Consider the following 21216-nt stretch of genomic DNA (forward strand, 5'->3'; position numbering starts at 1 on the left):
TCACTTCCATGTGTAAGTAATAAATAAGCCGCTGTACTCCAGAGAGACATGTTCTCAAAGATTACTAAAATCTCATTTCAGTTCTGCTTGTTTCAACAAAATAGTACAATTTCGAAATATATAAAATCTGAAATTTTAGACACAGTTATTGTTTATAATAACTGTGTTATAAGTGCTAAAAATTGTTTGTTTATTACATTTTAGTGATTTTTTAAAAAGCTACAAAGTGCATCTACTTCAGAATAAGGCAATATTCAGACAATCGCAATATTTTTCGTATTTTAATTTAACTTTCAATAAATATATAAATTTCTAGTTTGAACATCGCTACAACGATGATGCCTGTGGATTTTGTATCTGTCAATTTTTTTTTGTTTTTTTTTTGTTTTTTGGAAAAAAGATAAGTTCAAAGGGCTCTAAGCACTATGGGGCTTAACATCTGAGGTCATCAGTCCCCTAGACTTAGAACTACTTAAACTAACCTAAGGACAGCACACACATCCATGCCCGAGGCAGGATTCAAATCTGCGACCGTAGCAACAGTGCGGTTCCAGACTGAAGCGCCTAGAACCGCTCGGCCACAACGGCCGGCTAAACGTAGTCAACACACTATTAAAATGCCTAAGTGAAGTATTAAATAAGATGATCTCATACCCCGTCTAATGCTTTTTAGTACTCTATAATGCTTGGTTATTCCATAAAATGGCTGATTTCACAGTTTGACGGTAATACGTAAGCTAAAATAATACGGAGGGGCAATAATCCAGAAATATATTCACTTGTTTATCCCCAATCTTTCCGTGTGCCATAACTGTCGTAATTAAGAGTAGACAGAGAGAGAACTATTTCAAGTTCATCTACTTACTTTCATTAGCGGAAACCGAGAAATGCCGAACGGATTTCGGTCTTCTGCCTCTTCACCTCTGAAGAACGTCGATGGTCTAGTTCGCTGTTACCAAAGCCACCGATGGAGTTACAAGAGGAACACTCCAGAAGGCATACCGTTCATCGTCTGCCTCCTCATTACCGGGTAACACGAGGTCAGAAGAGCACAGGGCGAGCGCCGTACGTGCTGGAGCAATTGCTCAGCGTGGCGTGCCAGCCGGGCCGCGACTGAGATGTGTTTGTTGACGGACTGAGCCGAGGTGAGGTCAGGCAGCCGCCCCAACCTGTTTGGCTGCTCGCCACCCGTGGCCACCAGCTACGCCTCTCTCTGTACACGAGAGCTGTGTAGCTGCCGCGCAGACACGACGAGGCCGCGGGAAGGCCTCCTTTCACACAGAGTTCTCCAGCTACGGCATTTCGATCACAATGGTATTTGTTGTTGTTGTGGTCTTCAGTCCTGAGACTGGTTTGATGCAGCTCTCCATGCTAATCTATCCACAATGGTATACAGTCACTATAAATATAACTTCTAAAGAAAGAGAGACTGTAGTGTAATATAAAGCGAAGCACAAGGCTGTGGACAGAGAGATGTTGACTGAAACGCGTTTGGCAGTCAAGAGAGCAACATGCGTCAAGCCTTCAATTACTACCGCAGCAGAATATTATCAAAAGAACTTTCGAAAAACCCAAAGAAATTCTGGTCGTTTGTAAAGGCCGTCAGTGGCACCAAAGTTTGTGTCCAGACACTGAAAGGTGGCTACACTGAGCCACTGCGCCAGAGATTGCGCCAAAGAGTATTATTAAGCCGCCTCCACGGTGCTTGGGGAGAGCTCGTAGTAGTCAGTGCCTGTCGAGGACTCGCGGTAGTCAGTTCTTGGGGAGAGCTCGTAGTAGAGTGTTTGTTGAGATGTGCTAGTAGGCAGTGCTTGCTGAGATGTGATATTGGAGAATTCTTGTTGAGATGTGGTAGTAGAGAGTCGGTGTGGAGATATATTGTAAGGATTAGAGTGATTTTCATCAATATAAATGAGGTAACAAACTCCTTTTCTTTTTTTCTCATTATTTCAATGTCCTGTATAATGCGTCATTACAGGTTCAGTCAACAAAGCATCTGGCGCGTGTTATTGTATTAGAGTGTATTTCTGCTTTCCTTACGCAATTATAGGATTTCTATTTTTCTTAATTACTTCAGTATAAATGATATTTAAAATTTCTTGTCTTAGTGAAGAAGAACCGTGCCAGATGTGTACGTTGAATCACACTTCCACACACAGAACAGCTACACTTGTGCTTTGTTGGCTTCGTAGGTTTTATAGTTGCTGGGGACTTAATTAATTGTGTTGACGAAAATTTTCATTTCATTCTTTGTTGTTGTTCTATGCAGTCAGATTGCGTAATAATACTAGTCAGGGCCAACCGTTTACGAGACACAGCGTAATCGGACATACAGCTACTAAAAATATTTGCATTTTAAATAATTAAGCCCCCATGCAACACTCATGGACAAGACAGGAACTGAAACTGTGTATAGCAAAACAAAAGCAGAAATGCTTAACTCTATTTTCAAACGTTCCTTTACAACGAAAAAAAAACAGAAGTATTGCCCCAATTTAATCCTCGTACCACTGACAAGATGAGCGTAAGAGAGATTATTGTCAGTGGCGTTGAGCTACAGACGAAATCGTAAAACTGAACGAAGCCCCAGAGCCCGATGGAACCCCTGTCAGATTCTACACGCAATTTGCGGCTGAGTTAGCCCCTCTGTTAACTATAATCTGAGCCGTGCGTGGCTCGAGTTCCCGCCATCAGGTATTTTACACCCTGTTTTTAACGTACTTCCCCCTCACCACATTAATTTAAATTACTACTGTCACTGAGTTGCTTCTTTGCCTGACCGTGACCGGCGCTAGCAGCGCGTATCGATATATCCCCTCTCGTAGTATCTTCGCTCGACTGTTATTACTTGCCGGTCGATGTCTGTCGTAGGCAGTTCAGGTTGTGAGATCGGGTCTGCTAGTCAGTTGGAACGCGTCTGGAGCGCAGTCCGCTCCTGCCAGTCGAGGAGTTGCAATGCGGCACTAGTGCAGTCTGGTTGGAGCAGTGAGGTCTACGTCGACATGGCTCGCCCGACCATTGCCGCCATGCATTACTTGAGCCGCGCCACGGTATTGGTGGATCGTCGGTCGGTCGCCCTACCGGACGACGCGTCCATGAGTCGGATGTATGTGCGTGTGCGCATCGCCTCCAGATTTGTCTTCGTGAGTGCTTACTGCTGGGTATCGATCAGGTCTTCGTGCAAGTGTTTGTCAGGTTGTGTGTGTGTGTGTGTGTGTGTGTGTGTGTGTGTGTGTGTGTGGCTGGCGTTATTTCCGCTGACGACTATTTTAGATGTTGTCGGCATTCTGCGGCGAGTCGGTCGGTTACTGCGGACTAGTGAAGTTATCTCCGCGCGGTGCAGTCGGCTGGGTCCACTGGCGGTCCCTGGGCAGTGTCGGAGCGTGTGTGGAGCTGTGCGATCGCTACGAGCTTCGTGGTTCACCGACCCAGGACGTCAAAGTTGAGTAGTGGTTTCAACTACCCAAGCCACGTCCATTCATGTTGTGTGGTTCGTTTCGGTGGTTCGCTATTGGGGAGGTTTTCCTGTGAGCAACACAGAGTGTTTCTATTGCTGAAATGTAACCGCCATACAGTGCAATTAACTATATTGGTTGACTACAATTCGAGTGCACCAGCGGAATTTTCTGCCTTGTGGCCGTTAGTGTTCTGGTTACCTGCCCTGGCCACTGACGTAATTTCAGGCAGCTTCTTTTCCTCACCTGTTGTCGCTATCCAACATACTGTGTAGTTTTGACAGTTAACACGTATTTCATTGTGGATAATCACGTTCGTAATCTTGTGTGTTTGAGTTCTCATGTACCGATTGGTGGTAAGCAAGTCGTTGAGTCGGTCATTCCGTGGCTGTCCCCTGGATGGGTTCCGACAGATCAAGTGTAGTTGGGCTCACCACGTGTCTGACCTAAGTGAACGAGGGCAGACCGACCTCCCTGGAGGCTTCTGACTACCGTTTTCTTTATTGTCCTTCTCACCGGTGTTTAATTGTCTGTTTATAATCTATCAGAGCCAATGATTTAAAATTTCTTACTTTTAATGGACTTTGTGTATTTTGGAATTTTGGAAAATCAATTGTCGGCCTTAAGCCGCTTAAAACCTCATTCTTGAAAATACCCTTTAAGCAAAAACATTGCGACCTTCTGCCTTAAAAGATGATGGTAATATATTTTGAAATTTTCAAATTTAATTGTGGCCCTCAGCCGCTTGTATTGCACCTTGCATATGTTTGTTCTATCTGCTTTTGCCTCGAGGCTTTCCAGCCTAGCTGTGATACCGTATATATTTTAATTATTTTATTTGCTATTTTAAATGCATTTTTATTTTGTTGACTTTTTAAGATTTCTTGTTTGGAGGCCCTCAGCCGTGAAATAATTGGCATTTTGAAACTCTTAGTTCTAAATGTTCGGGTATGTGCTATTTTGGTTTAAAGGTGTTATTAAATTATAATAAATTGCAATTCTGAGTGAACCTGACCGACAGCTTATTTGGCCCTTTCCACAATCCTAATCACCTGTTCTGCCCTGCGGGTTTAGCGGGCGTCTCATAATCTATAGTAGATCCCTCGAACAAAAAACCGTGAACAATAGTTAGAAAGCAGCACAGGTCACACCTGTTCAGAAGAAGGGTGGTAGAAGTGAACCATGAAACTACCGTCCAGTATCCTTGGCAGCGATCTGTTGTAGAATCTTAGAACATACTCTGAGCTCAAACATAATTAGCTATTTGGAACAGAACGAGCGCCTCCATCCCAAGGAGAATAGATTCCGAATACATAGATTATCTGAAACCGAACTCGCGTTGCATGGTCTGATGAATGCTGATACATTCTTCATCATGCCAATGGGAGGACACGAGTCCGTCGTCTTCCAGGGGACTTGACTGCAGGACGGAGACAAACTGGCGGCGGTTCCATTACGCATTCATGTGGGTATCTATGGGTCCAGTGAAGTTGTGTAAGGCAGCATGACGGGCAAGGAATATCATACACTCCTGGAAATTGAAATAAGAACACCGTGAATTCATTGTCCCAGGAAGGGGAAACTTTATTGACACATTCCTGGGGTCAGATACATCACATGATCACACTGACAGAACCACAGGCACATAGACACAGGCAACAGAGCATGCACAATGTCGGCACTAGTACAGTGTATATCCACCTTTCGCAGCAATGCAGGCTGCTATTCTCCCATGGAGACGATCGTAGAGATGCTGGATGTAGTCCTGTGGAACGGCTTGCCATGCCATTTCCACCTGGCGCCTCAGTTGGACCAGCGTTCGTGCTGGACGTGCAGACCGCGTGAGACGACGCTTCATCCAGTCCCAAACATGCTCAATGGGGGACAGATCCGGAGATCTTGCTGGCCAGGGTAGTTGACTTACACCTTCTAGAGCACGTTGGGTGGCATGGGATACATGCGGACGTGCATTGTCCTGTTGGAACAGCAAGTTCCCTTGCCGGTCTAGGAATGGTAGAACGATGGGTTCGATGACGGTTTGGATGTACCGTGCACTATTCAGTGTCCCCTCGACGATCACCAGTGGTGTACGGCCAGTGTAGGAGATCGCTCCCCACACCATGATGCCGGGTGTTGGCCCTGTGTGCCTCGGTCGTATGCAGTCCTGATTGTGGCGCTCACCTGCACGGCGCCAAACACGCATACGACCATCATTGGCACCAAGGCAGAAGCGACTCTCATCGCTGAAGACGACACGTCTCCATTCGTCCCTCCATTCACGCCTGTCGCGACACCACTGGAGGCGGGCTGCACGATGTTGGGGCGTGAGCGGAAGACGGCCTAACGGTGTGCGGGACCGTAGCCCAGCTTCATGGAGACGGTTGCGAATCGTCCTCGCCGATACCCCAGGAGCAACAGTGTCCCTAATTTGCTGGGAAGTGGCGGTGCGGTCCCCTACGGCACTGCGTAGGATCCTACGGTCTTGACGTGCATCCGTGCGTCGCTGCGGTCCGGTCCCAGGTCGACGGGCACGTGCACCTTCCGCCGACCACTGGCGACAACATCGATGTACTGTGGAGACCTCACGCCCCACGTGTTGAGCAATTCGGCGGTACGTCCACCCGGCCTCCCGCATGCCCACTATACGCCCTCGCTCAAAGTCCGTCAACTGCACATACGGTTCACGTCCACGCTGTCGCGGCATGCTACCAGTGTTAAAGACTGCGATGGAGATCCGTATGCCACGGCTAACTGGCTGACTGGCTGACACTGACGACGGCGGTGCACAAATGCTGCGCAGCTAGCGCCATTCGACGGCCAACACCGCGGTTCCTGGTGTGTCCGCTGTGCCGTGCGTGTGATCATTGCTTGTACAGCCCTCTCGCAGTGTCTGGAGCAAGTATGGTGGGTCTGACACACCGGTGTCAATGTGTTCTTTTTTCATTTCCAGGAGTGTATATTGCTTGTAGATAATGTACACCCCATCATGACGATCATGTTTCTCGGCGGCAGTGGCATTTTTCATCAAGATTATGCGCCATGTCACAAGGCCAGCGGAGTGATGCAGTGGCTCGAGGAGCACAGTGACGAGTTCCAGATGATCTGCTGGCCCTCAAATAAGCCAGATCTGAACCTGATCAAGTACATCTGGGATGTGATTGAACGTGGCGTCAGAACTAATCATTTACGGTAATTAGATGTGTGTGCAGATGTGGTGCCAGCGACCCTTCCAAGGCCTCATTGCTTCCATGCCATGAAGAGTCGCCGCTGTTATCCGTGCCAAAAGTGGACACGCCAGCTAAGAGATGGGTAGTCATAATGCTCCGGCTGAGCAGTGTACATGTTCAACATCTCCTCCTAAGCTACAGTATCGTTTTCAACCAGACATGGCACACATATTCGTTGCTACCTGAAAAGGACGACTGTGGGACTGAAAGCATTTGACTCGGTATCATACCTGTGCTTATCACCGAAAATACGATAGCATGGTGGTATCAGGAAAATTTGTGACTGGGTGCAGGATTTCTTGGTAGGAAGGACGCAGCATGTCGTGCTGGATGGAGAGCCATCGACAGATGTGAAGCAATTTGGGGTGTACTCCAGGCAAGTGTGCTGGGTTCCTTGCTGTCCATGTTGGACACTAATGGTCTTGTGGACAATATTAATAATAGCCACAGACATTCCACAGATGATGCAGCAATCTAAAACGAAGTACAGTCTGCACGAAGCTGCACAAATATATCAGTCAGACCTTCATAAGATTTCAAAGTGGTCCTCTAAATCTTCAGAAATGTAAAACTGCGTACCTCACAGAACGAGAGAAAACATAATATCCTATGAATATAACATCAGTGAGTCACAGTTCGAATCGGTTAACTCACAAAAATACGTGGGCGCAACACTGAATAGGGATATGAAATGGAACGATCGCATAGCCTCAGTCTTGGGTGTAACAGATATCAGACTTCCGTGTAATGGTAGAATACTAGGGAAATGCAGTCAGTCTACTAAGGAGATTGCTTACAAATCACTCGCGCGACCTACCCTAGAATCCTAGTCAAGTACGTGGGTTCCGTACTATGCTGAACTGTACAGGGAAGGGCAGCACAGCAGGCAAGTTTGTTTGACCCGCGGCGTAGACAGATACGTTGAAAGAAGTGAACTGGCGGACTCTTGAAGATAGACTTAAACCATCCCAAGAAAGCCTCCTTCCAAAACTTCAGGAACCAGGTTTGAATGATGGCTAAGAATATACTGCAACTACCTACCTACCACTCCCATAGCGATCGTGAGGCGTTTGAATAATCACTCTTCCCGCGCTCCATACGTGAATGGAACGGGAAAAACCCTAATACTGTGGGATGTAACCTTATCCATGTTTCGCACAGTATAGATGTAGGTGTAGATAGTTCCAATGGTTCAAATGGCTCTGAGCACTATGGGACTTAAATTCTGAGGTCATCAGTCCCCTAGAACTTAGAACTACTTAAACCTAACTAAGGACGTCACACACATCCATGCCCGAGGCAGGATTCGAACCTGCGACCGCAGCGGTCGCGCGGTTCCAGACTGTAGCGCCTAGAACCACTCTGCCACTCAGACCGGCGTGAAGAGAGTGGCATGTACTGTCAAACAGAAGCAGCCATCACCTTCACAGTTTAAATGCGTCGATTTTTGCGCCTATGGTCAGTTGACATGGAAGTTTTATGGGTATGGCGGCGCGTCGTGTTGTAAAATTATTGTTACTGAACAAAACTGACGTTTCAGCTTCGGCTGCAGCGGCCTTCTTATGGGTCTTGAGTTTGTAGCGACAGGACAATTGATAATACAAGGTGCGTTCCATAAGTAATGCGAGCAATTTCATAAAAATCATTTATTGAATATATTCGTACAAATGATCAAAAATTTTCAAAATAGCACCCTCTTGCGTCGATACACTTCTGGAGGTGGTGTTTCCATGCCTGGAGGGCATCCTGGAATGCCTCTTCCGGAATGTCCTTTAGAGCTGATATAACATACGCCTGGATGCTTTGAATCGTGTCCCAGTGATTTCCTTTCATGACTCCTTTTAACCGACGAAACAAAAAAACAAATGTCAGCGGGAGCCAGGTTAGGACTGTAGGGAGGCTAAGGAACCAATGGGGTCTTGGTCCTGGCAATGAAGGCGCTGTGATTTGGCGCGTTGTCGTGGTGAACTTTCCACGTGTCCTTGATGTCGCTTCGGCTGTGCGAGGCCCTCCTTTTCAGTCTTTTGAGCACTTCCAAGTAGAAAGCTGAGTTCACTGTAGTCCCGATAGGTAAGAATCGTGGTGGACAATGCCTCTGACGTCAAAGAAGACAATGAGCACGGTTTTGATCCTGGACTTGCTCATGCGTGCCTTCTTGGGACAGGGCGACGATGGGGTGTGCCACTCTGAACTCTGCCTTTTCTTCTCAGGGTCGTACTTAAAAATCCACGACTCATCACCAGGGACAACTGAGTTTAAAATATTAGAATCATTTTCACACATTTTCAACATTTCTCGGCACCGAAGCACTCGCATGTGCTTGTGTTTGTCGGTCAGCACTTTTGGGACGAGTTTGGCACACACCTTTCTCATGTTCAAATCTTCGGTCACAATGCGGAAAACGGTTGTTTTTGACATGTTTAGAGTTTGTGCTATCAATTGAAGGCTCAGCCGTCCGTCAGAGTTCAAACAAACGCGCACACGCGTCACATTTTCATCGACTCGTGCAGTTGACGGCCGTTCACTGCGAGGTTCGTCGGTGATCTTCTCTCGACTTTCCATGAACGACTTGTGCCATCGGCAAACTTGTGATTCGGACAAGCAAACAGTCCCAAAGGCATGCTGAAGTAATGGAAACGTTTCGGTGACGGACTTCCAAAGTATAACGCAAAATCTGATAGCGTACCGTTGCTTTACAGAATGATCCATTATGCCGTGTTACAAAAACTCAAAACGAGGTTGACGGAAACGCACGTCCTGACTCTGAGACGAAGAGCGTTTTGAAGCTAACATTCCCTCCTCCCCCCCCCCCCCCACCCCACCACTTAGCCCAGCCGGTTACAACACGCTGTGGTGTACCGTAGCGTCAGAAAAAAATTGGTCGCATTACTTATGGAACGCATTCTGTAGCTTGCACGTAACGGGGTGTTACTAAGATCGAAGCAATCGACGCATCAGCGGCGGTCGAGGTTAAAAGCTGATAAATAACTTCACACCTTTTCCCTATCAGGGCGGTGGCCACCCACCTGCTGATCTATCTCTTGACCGCGTTGGCATCCGGATTCTTCTTCCATTAGCAGGTTAATAGAATTAATAAAAAGTGGACGGGGGAAAACTGAAGTCAGATAAAAGCATTTTGAGAGGTTAGCTTGAATATATATTATAACCAAAAGAGGACACAAAATGAAGTAGCCCTGTTAAAAGGGTTAATATGGTTCAATCGCAAATAACAGCGTAAATGGTCAACTCCCATCCTGCTGCAAGCCAGGTACTATACAAGACAAACACATCAGAAGTTCCGTGAAACAATAAAATCAAGAACTAATCCCCAGAGAGAGAGAGAGAGAGAGAGAGAGAGAGAGAGAGAGAGAGAGAGAGAGAGAGAGGAGGGGTGGGGGGTGGGAAGGAGTATGAGTGATTACGAGAGTGGTACGGCAGATTTTGGATGCGAAAGAAGAAACAAGGGAGGCGCGTTGTAGCTTACTACACGACTGCTGACGGACTCCTTGCACCGGACGCGAGCGTGGCATTTCGCATAACGGTGTGTGAGCAATCACCGGAGTAAGCTGCCGGTCGGTAATTGTGACACTCGATAACAACAGGATGTTAAACGAGACTGCTTCCTGAGTGATGGAAAGACAACCTTGAGCTAAGATGGAGGCGACTTCCGCTTTACAGCTATACACGGAATTACACGTCCAGCATTTTTGAACAACTCTGTACCCCCTCCCTCCCTACTCCTGGGTCTGGGAGATGGTCTCCTAGGCATCTCTCCACAGTGCACTTCCGCAATGGGCGAATCGGCACCCGTGGCCAACACGACTGGAGGAAGAGAGGACAACAGTTCCTGTGTCCCGGACTGAAGGCGCACCTCGGCCGTTTGACGATTAGGTTACCAGGACTGTTTGAGTGCCAACTCTCCGAAGCGCATGAAGAAACTGTGTTCCTGCGCGAACTCGTGTCCTTTGGTCATATTTAAACCTAAAGGCTCCAAATTATAAGATAACCCATTGATTGTTGTTGTGTTCTTCAGTCCTGAGACTGGTTTGATGCAGCTCTCCATGCTACTCTATCCTGTGCAAGCTTCTTCATCTCCCAGCACTTACTGCACTCTACATCCTTCTGAATCTGCTTAGTGTATTCATCTCTTGGTCTCCCTCTACGATTTTTACCCTCCGCGCTGCCCTCCAATACTAAATTGGTGATCCCTTGATGCCTCAGAATATGTCCTACCAACCGATCCCTTCTTCTAGTCAAGTTGTGCCACAAATTTCTCTTCTCTCCAATTCTATTCAATACCTCCTCATTAGTTATGTGATCTACCCGTATAACCTTCAGCATTCTTCTGTAGCACCACATTTCGAAAGCTTCTATTCTCTTTTTGTCTAAACTATTTATCGTCCACGTTTCACTTCCATAAAAATACTTTCAGAAACGACCTCCTGACACTTAAATCTATACTCGATGTTAACAAATTTCTCTTCTTCAGAAACGCTTTACTTGCTATTGCCAGTCTACATTTTATATCCCCATTATCTTGATGGATTTTAATCCATAAGTATTATTAAAGACCGCGCCGAAGGCCATCCTAGGAAATGGCCTCACGGGTAGTGAGGTCTCCCAATCAGGGTAGAACAAAATATAGGCTTGTGCGCAAGTTGGAGAAAGAGAAAGAGAGGTGGCAGTGCAAATGTCAGTATGATTATTGTTTACATTTTAGATGGCAATCATTGGCGAGGCTCTATTACGTTCTGGACATTTCAGGATGGCGAACAACGTGCGTACCGCATTGGGATACACAAGAAGAGACTATGAAATTGCTACCAGTGGTGTACAACAGACCCAAGGTGGCCAACATTACACAGCTGTTGCTGCGCCGGAGCATCGGAATGGTGACAACTCTTCACAATCTGCATTTGACGACGGCAAAGAATGATGTTGTACAGAGCGAGGTTAAATATGTTGCATTTGTAGTTCGCAACAGAGCGTGTGTGTGTGTGTGTGCGTGTGTGTGTGTGTGTGTGTGTGTGTGTGTGTGTGTGTGTGTGTGTTTTCTACATCTGCTCCTAAACCATTGGACCGATTTCAACCAAACTTGGTACGCATATACCTTACAGTCAAGCAACAATAGCTGTGTCGTTAAGAACCACCTACCTATCAAAGGGCTGGGGTTGGAGTTGGGAAAGCAGCGTATCACGCGACGCGTGAATTCCCGGACTTCATTCAATCCAATATTTCAGAATATGAACACTTAGCGATTTGCAACAAACTTTACACATAATTTCAAGTATTTAAGAAATTTTTTTCTCACTGATAACCCCTCCAGAATGATGAAAGGAAAACAGTATTGTTTTCTGCTTTTCCACTGTTCATGCAGCAAAAGTACCGCATGAGGCATGACGTTATAATTGATTACTTATTTAATACTAACTGTATTCGCGATACATTTTGCAGACAGTATGCACATATAGCACTAAATGTAACTGCAAAATTGTATCATTGTAAGACACACAGTTCAGGAGATATGACGTCATAAACAATGTAATGCGTGAAAAACTGCCGCATCATGCATGGCGTTTAAATTTATTCTTTCTCTACTTCTTACTCCTTTCGCAATAAATTTCGTTGGCAGTATCAACATATTGAACGTACCTACAATATTATAGCATTGTACGAAATATACTTCAGAAGATAAGAAGTCTTACGAGATAAACTGCCGCACGTTTACATTTATTATTTCGTTGTTACGAACTCTGTTCGCAACACATTTTGCAGGCAGTATCCGCATGTGTCGCTGAATGTACCTGCAAAATTATATCACTGTACAACATATATTTGGCTCTGAGCACTATGGGACTCAACTGCTGTGGTCATAAGTCCCCTAGAACTTAGAACTACTTAAACCTAACTAACCTAAGGACAGCACACAACACCCAGCCATCACGAGGCAGAGAAAATCCCTGACCCCGCCGGGAATCGAACCCGGGAACCCGGGCGTGGGAAGCGAGAACGCTACCGCACGACCACGAGATGCGGGCACAACATATATTTCAGGAGATGTCACGTCATAAACATTAAGCGCAAGGCCAGGCGCTGCGTGTTACGGGCGTGGTCGTACACCTCTATAAATAAAGTGACACCCGAGCAAAGCCGATTTTCTCTGTTAGTATTGAACGGCGAACACCAGAATGTTTGCCAATCGTCCGTCTTGTAGGCGTGACATCGATGTGGTTGTTGGTTGGAGCAAATTAGTTTTTATTCTCAAAATGAACGATTTAATTGAGCAAATTGTTAATTAGTCACATGATAAGTCGTTTTTCGTTATCAATCAACTTATCTCGCCAGCAATGTGAATCTAGTATCAGATTTGCATAATTAATTTTATATCCCCGTTTCTCACTCTCTCTCACTCTCTCTCACACTCTCTCACTCACTCTCTCACTCACTCTCCCTTTGTCCCTGGCATTGGAAAGAGCAAGTGTAAGTAGGCTGTTTAGGTATTTATGTTGGTAACGCCACGTAGCGCTCTGTATGAAAATCACTGACTGTGCTGTGTGCAGTCTGTGGCTGATTGAACTCTATGTTGGAACATTGCTTGTGTAGTGTTGGGCAGTTGGGTGAGAACAGCGCGTAGCGTTGGGCAGTTGGAGGTTAGCCGCCAGCAGTGGTGGATGTGGAGAGAGAGAGAGATGCCAGAGTTTTGAGAGGTTGCTATAAGCGGACGATGAATATATATAACACTATTAAGGTAAATACATTGTTTGTTCTCTATCAAAATCTTTCATTTGTAACTAGGCCTATCAGTAGTTAGTGCCTTCAGTAGTTTGAATCTTTTATGTAGCTGGCGGTATTGGCGCTAGCTGTATTGCAGTAGTTCGAGTAACGAAGATTTTTGTGGGGTAAGTGATTCATGAAAGGTACAGGTTATTGTTAATCAGGGCCATTCTTTTGTAGGGATTATTGAAAGTCAGACTGCGTTGCGCTAAAAAATATTGTGTCAGTTTAGTGATGATCAGAGTAAATAAAGAGAGAAATGTCTGAGTACGTTCAGTTTTGCTCAGCTGTTTGAAAATCAAATAACGTAGAAGCTTACTAGCACAGTCATTGATAATTTTCCAAAGGGGACGTTTCACAAGGTGTACTTTGTTGTCCAGCGGCCATTATATTTCGTCATGACTCGTCTACAGAGTGTGGCACTCCGTCACAATTTTAAAATCCGTTAATGTTATTAGTCTCTTGCGGTGGAAGGATTGGGGAACTCCATTAGATTGATTCCCTGTGGTGCAAGAAGAGGGGATCTGCTGTTATCTGTTGCCTCGAAGTATGAGTCATTGTTGGCAGTCACCGGCGACTAGGCCGTTCACTCGCCGCTCGCGTGTGAAGTTTATTTGTGCAGCCCGACGGGCTCTGATGGCTGGCAGCCAGGGTAGTGGATGCTCTCTATTCAAGTTGTCAGTGGCCACCCTGATTTCGTCCTACACCGACCCTGGCTGCTTGACAAGTGAGCAAGTTTCGTTCAATTTTATTCTCTTGCTGCAGACCTTCTCGTGTTCGGTCACCGCAGAATTGTTGTGCTGTCCAAGTCTAATGTAGCGCTGGCGCTCCCGGATGCTTGTAGCTACTGGTCTGCCGGTGTCGCCGGTATGTACTTTTCCACAGTCAGAATCTGCCCTGCATACTTCCACAGTGTGTGGAGCACACAGTAGAACGTTGTCAAATGCGACTCAAAGAACAGATGGGAACGAGGAAGACGATGACGGCATCTAAGCCAATGAACCTACAACTCGAGTATCACACACAGACGCTAGAAGTGCCTTTGATATACAAGTAGCTCTTCAGTATATCGAACAATACTCTCCGTCCACTCCAATAGACACTTTATGGATTAGGAAATGGCGGAACATCCCGACAAAAACCAGGCTGTCGTCTGCTAAGCAAAAGAACATTACAGACTTTTTTCGTCTTACTTAAGAACAGAGTATTTTTTACCGTGTGATTTCTCAAGTTTTAAACAGTTAAATGCAAATCAGTTGTGTTCAGTGCAGTACTGTAATAAGCTATGCACAGATGTTAAGCTTTCACTAACAGTAAATGTCTTACAGCGCGATACAGACATTTTATAGTACAGGCACTACTGCGCATTACTCTTTGGTGTAAGATCTATCAGTGTGTTACCGTTTTATCCCAGATCACGTAATATCTGGGGTTTTATTTTCGTTTTATTGCTGTTTTGATATGGAACAATATTTCAAATTGTATTTCTCGTTCAAAATTAAAGTTGTATTATACTGTGATGTTATGGGCCAATAGTCCGCCTGCTTAGCTGGGTGGTAACGTGCTTGCCTCCCACGCACTGGACCCGGGTCCGATTCCTTTTCTCCGCTCGGGATTGGGTGTTGTGTCATCATCATCATCATCATCATCATCATCATTATTATTTCATCCTCATCATCGGCCGCAAGTCGCCCAATATGGCGCCGACGGAAATAGACTTGCACTTGGCGGCCGAACCCGACTGGGACATCCCGTCCAACAATGCCATACGATTATTTCATTTCATGGGCCATTGAAAGTGTTCCTCTAAAAATCCGGCCTTTCTTTCGTTCCGACCATGCTCCCTGTCCCGTAGCAGTCGGATTAGCGAGGTCCTATTGCATATTTTGCCCTTGGTGGAGGCCGACTCGTACTACAGCTTATTGTTACTGTAGAAGAGCGTCTGGATACCACCCCTATGATGACGTTTACCCATTCCGTCACTGACACGCTTCACATAATGTGTGCCGCGTGGTCTACGGCGCCTTGCTACGCATCTCGTGGTCGTGCGGTAGCGTTCTCGCTTCCCACGCCCGGGTTCCCGGGTTCGATTCCCGGCGGGGTCAGGGATTTTCTCTGCCTCGTGATGGCTGGGTGTTGTGTGCTGTCCTTGGGTTAGTTAGGTTTAAGTAGTTCTAAGTTCTAGGGGACTTATGACCATAGATGTTAAGTCCCATAGTGCTTAGAGCCATTTGAACCAGCCTTGCAACGGTTCGCGCTGTTTCTCCCGTCGGAGGTTCGAGTACTCCCTCGGGCATGGGTGTGCGTTGTCCCTAGCGTGAGTTACGTTAAGCTGGATTAAGTAGTGTGTAAGCCTAAGGACCGATGACCTCAGCACTTTGGCCCTATAGGAACTTGTAACAAATTTTCACATAAGGTGAGCAATCTGTTGGCTGCAGTTCATTATGTTTGCCTATGTTGCGTTCTTCATTGGCTGCCATGGTTGTGAATATCAATTTGTATTGTAGTCATTGGCCTTTTAAGCTCAAGTGATACACTTTCAGCATCACTTAGATGCCCTATGCGAGTGGTCAGCGAGCGGAGAACTGTCTTATTCTGGGCTGGACGGTGATGAGATTCGCGTGTACCAAGCATGTTCAGAAAGTAAGTGTAGTTGACTGTTTTTCCACGTAGTCACCACCCCGTTAAATGCATGTCGCGAGTCGTGGAAGAAGTGGAATAAGATTCTTTATGTCCTCCTCGGAGAACACTCACCAGCTCTTTCACTCACTCCAGAAGCTCTTTCTGAACTGCTCGTCGGCTGAAAATCTGAAAATTTAGTTCCATTCATGTGTGCCTTCAAGGAGGTGAAAATATATCCCGAAAGCGCCAGATCAGAGATCAGAAATATGGGGGAGCGGGTTCAAGACATCCCAACCAAATGAGTGCAAGAGCGGCTTGGTGGCTAGGACTGTGTGAGAACGGGCGTTGTCTTGCTACAGGCACGCACCCCTCTTCAGTAATCACCCCTTTTGTTCTGAATGCTCCTTTTGAGTTCTTTAGGGTCTCACAATATCATGCCTATGGATGGTCTTCCCTGAGGCAGAAATTCGACCTTAATGATGCCTTATCGGTCCCGAACCACTGAGACTATGACTTTTGCCCGTAATTTCCGTTTATAATTTTTTTGGCAGATTGCGAACTGGTTTGACGCTACCGTATTTTTCTGTCTCAGGCGTATAATGAGTTACCACGTTTCATCTCCAGTCGCAAAAGAGCTCAGAAATTCCTCACCTTCCATTTCAATTCGCTAAAGATACTCGCAGGCGCTAATGGCCCGATTTTTCTCATGCTATTGTGACATAATTCTGAAACAACGACGTATTAAACAAGCAACTGGCGACCATGGAAAACCTCATTGTTTCAGTTTTCAGTAACATAAGAGAAGAAATTTCATATTTATTTTCGTACTAGCAAATTCTCTTTTCACTAGCTGTCGAGAACTATTTAAAAATGCAGTGCTGGATTAAAAATCATAGCTTCTGCTAATCACCATAGATAACCGTATGGCAAAATATTCTCCCTTTGCGTGCTATCACTTACCAAAATCTCGTATCGATATCTTGAACGGCGTAAGTTACATGAGGGATGTTATGAATGTTTCATTCTCGCGCACATGCAGTCGAAAGTGAATGTTCTACATAAACTGCATTTTCTCAGGACTGGAGACAGACAGAAACTTTCTCCCGAGTCTACAGAAAAATTCAATATCCCAGCTAAATTTCATTTGCAGCAACGTATGGTGTAATAAGCACCAAACGGAAAATCATAGCGACAACTATTTTTCATCGCAAACTTTTCAAATTTCACGCAGCCTCATGCTTAAATGCAAATATCACGTTAAGTATGACCATTATCGAAATGTGTGTCACTTCATCATGAGGCTGACATATAAAGCTATAAATAACTTGAAAATCAAGATGCTATTTTTTATGTATATTTTCTGCAAAATCGTTTGAGTTAGACTGCTTACGCCGAAAGCGGGCGAAGAATGTCTCGCTCATTCCAGGTCGCCGGCTGGCTCGGAGCCACGCCAGTCCGGGTCACCACCCGGCTGCCGCAGATAACAAGGTGATATTTTACGCGCTGGGTCAAGCAGACTACGACTGACCCCTCTTGCGCAGGTAACCCGCTTTCTTTCTGTATGCACTCGTGGTTACCCTGCATCGAAACTGAAGTTATGAAAAGTGGTAATGTGATAAAATCCTTTTTTATATTCACAGTGATTTTTATTTTATTATGTCACAGGTTTGTTTGATCGTGAGCTGTCCAAAACAAAAGCAGACGTCTGAACAAGCTAAGGCACCCACCAGCAGCAATGAAAATGCAGGACGAGACACATGGTGGGGAACTAAAAAATCGGAGAACAACCTAAATGTCACTGAAAAATAATTATTACTCGTTGTTAAATATTGTCACGCAAAAATACTGATGAGTATTATTGGAAAGAGGTACAAGCGACAAGCAATGTTCTTTTTCCAAATTAAATGAACTGGTAGAAGCTGACCGTGTACGATGCTGACCAGACGTCTTTGTTGGTAAGTGTCTTCTAATGCTATATTGCAGTGAAGTACAGGCGACCAATAGCGCTTTTTCTATTCTCTGTTTTGTGTGGGTAACTATTGAGCATCTGCATTTGTAATTATAATTTGTTTGACTAGAAATAACTGGAAGAGTTAGCGCAAACATATCGCACCTGGATTGGCTGAGAAATATTCGTTCTGTTTGGTAGGCAAAACAGGCGCCTTTGACTAAGGAGTACTTTCTTTATTATTCATTACTTGGTAAATGACGAGACAAAGGCAGTAGGAACTGTGGGAAAGTAGACTTCAGAAGCTCAATACGTTACTCCACGAGTGTAGTTAACACATTTTTGTATGTTATTTTAAATGAACGTGGGGGGTTACATAGTAGTAGACTAGTAGCTAAAAGTCATTTTAATTACAATGTGTGGGCGGTAAAATGCATTGAAAGCTGGCGTGCTCGATAAAGTTGAGATTTGAAAGAAAAGTTACTTAAGGACAGTAAAATATTACTTGTATGAAATACAAGTGAGAAAAATGATTTCAAGCAAAAGGCAAGTATTAAGTCTGAATATTCTTTAAATAAAAAGAGCCAGATTTAGATTATTTCAGTTCGGCTGGCATAGCTACTGTGGTACCGTGTTGTTGTTGTGGTCTTCAGTCCAGAGACTGGTTTGATGCAGCTCTCCATGCTACTCTATCCTGTGCAAGCTTCTTCATCTCCCAGTACCTACTGCAACCTACATCCTTCTGAATCTGTTTAGTGTATTCATCTCTTGGTCTCCCTCTGGGATTTTTACCCTCCACGCTGCCCTCCAATACTAAATTGGTGATCTCTTGATGCCTCAGAATATGTCCTACCAACCGATCCCTTCTTCAAGTCACGTTGTGCCACAAATTTCTCTTCTCTCGAATGCTATTCAATACCTCCTCATTATTTATGTGATCTACCCATCTAATCTTCAGCATTCTTCTGTAGCACCACACTTCGAAAGCTTCTACTCTCTTCTTGTCTAAACTATTTATTGTTCATGTTTCACTTCCATACATGGCTACACTCCATACAAATACTTTCAGAAACGACTTCCTGACACTTAAATCGATACTCGATGTTAACGAATTTCTCTTCTTCAGAAACGCTTTCCTTGCCATTGTCAGCCTACATTTTATATCCTCTCTACTTCGACCATCATCAGTTATTTTGCTCCCCAAATAGCAAAACTCCTTTACTACTTTAAGTGTCTCATTTCCTAATCTAATTCCCGCAGCATCACCCGATTTTATTCAACTACATTCCATTATTCTCGTTTTGCTTTTGTTGATGTTCATCTTATACCCTCCTTTCAAGACGCTGTCCATTCCGTTCAACTGCTCCTTAAAGTCCTTTGCCGTCTCTGACAGAATTACAATGTCACTGGCGAACCTCAAAGTTTTTATTTCTTCTCCATGGATTTTAATGCCTACTCCGAACCTTTCTTTTGTTTCCTTTACTGCTTGCTCAATATACAGATTGAATAACATTGGGGAGAGGCTACAACCCTGTCTCACTCTCTTCCCAACCACTGCTTCCCTTTCATGTCCCTTGACTCTTATAACTGCCATCTGGTTTCTGTACAAATTGTAAATAGCCTTTCGCTCCCTGTATTTTACCCCTGCCACCTTTAGAATTTGAAAGAGAGTATTCCAGTCAACATTGTCAAAATGTACCGTATGCAGAGTAAAAATTATCACCACAGTAATAAGCTTTCTACCAGCACACACTATTCTCTTATTTAGCATTTTTCAGTACTTATCCTTTTAACTGGGGGATATCTCCTAATATCGTGTGGGACCTCCTTTTGTACGGCGTACTGCAGCAACTTGACGTGGCATGGACACAAGTCGTTGCAAGTCCACTGCAGAGCTACTGAGTCGTGCCGCCACCATTTTAGGTTAATGAACCAGTCTATTCCATGTACACACAGCCCGCACCATGATGGGGCCACCAACAGCTTGCGCGGTGCCCAGTTGACAACCGGGGTCCATGGCTTCTCGGGTCTACGGTATATTCAAACGCGGTCAATTTGGTTTGACTGGTTTTAAATTGCTCGCAACAGCATGTCTCTACTACAGAAACCGTTCTAGGTGGCAGGGGGGGGGGGGGATGTGCAGGACAAACTGCCATGGAATGAAAAGTTATACAACAATTGCTAAAGACATAAAATTTTCTTATTGAGATCAGTCACATAATGCTTAGTAGATTCGTGGGGGAATCACTTCCAGAAATGTACGAGAATTCTCTAATTAATAAAAATCTTTACTTCAGATTCCAGACGGAGGGCAATTGTCCCCTCTTGCCTCCTATCCCAACATACTGCTTGCGGACGTACACTGAACAGCCGAAACATTACGACCACTGCTCACGGCGACTCTGGATGCCACATGGTGGCGTTGCGGGCACGTGATACAGCAAGGAAAGTACACGAGGGTAATCCCAAAAGTAAGGTCTGTTTATTTCTACAATGATTTACATCAGTTTACAATTTGAACATTTAGCTATTTTTCGACATAACCACCATGTCTATCGATGTATTTTTGTAGACGCTGCGGCAGTTTTTGTATGCCCACGTCATACCAGCTCGCCGCCAGCTCCGCGGCTTTGGCGAAGAAGGATGGCGCCACTGGCGTGGTTGTTGCTTGGTCTCAGATGTAGTGTTATGCCCAGGGTTCGTCACCCGTGACACATGAGTCCAGAAAGTTGTCCTGTTCGGCTGTAAGGCGGTGAAGAAATGCGCGGGAAGCATCAACTCGTCGCCGCATGTGGTCCTCAGTCACGATGCGTGGCACCCATCTTTCGCACACCTTCCGACAGTTCAATGTTTCCGTTAATATTCTGTGAGCGGAGCTTCGGGAAACCTCAGGAACCATCGTGCAGAGATCATCCAGGGTGATCCGCCGGTCTTCACGCATGCTTTGCTCAACCTTCAACACTGTCTCCTCAGAAATTGACATCTCCCTCTCGTTTGTTCGTCGTGAATTTCGGTCCGACCAGCTGCAAACTCTCTACACCATTTACGAACATTTTTGACATCCATGCACGACTCACGATAAACTTCCGTCAGTTGGCGATGCATTTCAATCGGTGCAGTGCCCTTTGCGTTCAAAAACCGAATAACTGCGCGCAATTTGCACTTGGCGGTAACATCGAACAGTAGCTTG

General features: G+C 45.3%; 1 protein-coding gene across 2 annotated transcripts in view; it reads right to left on the reverse strand.

Annotated features, from left to right (window-relative positions):
- The window catches only part of LOC126414214 (major facilitator superfamily domain-containing protein 6), a 228131-nt gene that overhangs the window by 124908 nt on the left and 82007 nt on the right, over positions 1-21216 (reverse strand). The window contains exon 1 of one of the 2 annotated variants that reach the window (XM_050083328.1): positions 866-1106. The exons of the other annotated variant lie outside the window; for it this stretch is intronic. The gene's annotated coding sequence lies outside the window, so the exon portion shown is untranslated. Of the gene's footprint in view, positions 1-865; positions 1107-21216 lie in introns of those variants that run through there. 2 annotated transcript variants of the gene reach the window in all.

This window comes from Schistocerca serialis, chromosome 1 (genome assembly GCF_023864345.2).
Source record: "Schistocerca serialis cubense isolate TAMUIC-IGC-003099 chromosome 1, iqSchSeri2.2, whole genome shotgun sequence".
NCBI lineage: Eukaryota > Metazoa > Arthropoda > Insecta > Orthoptera > Acrididae > Schistocerca > Schistocerca serialis.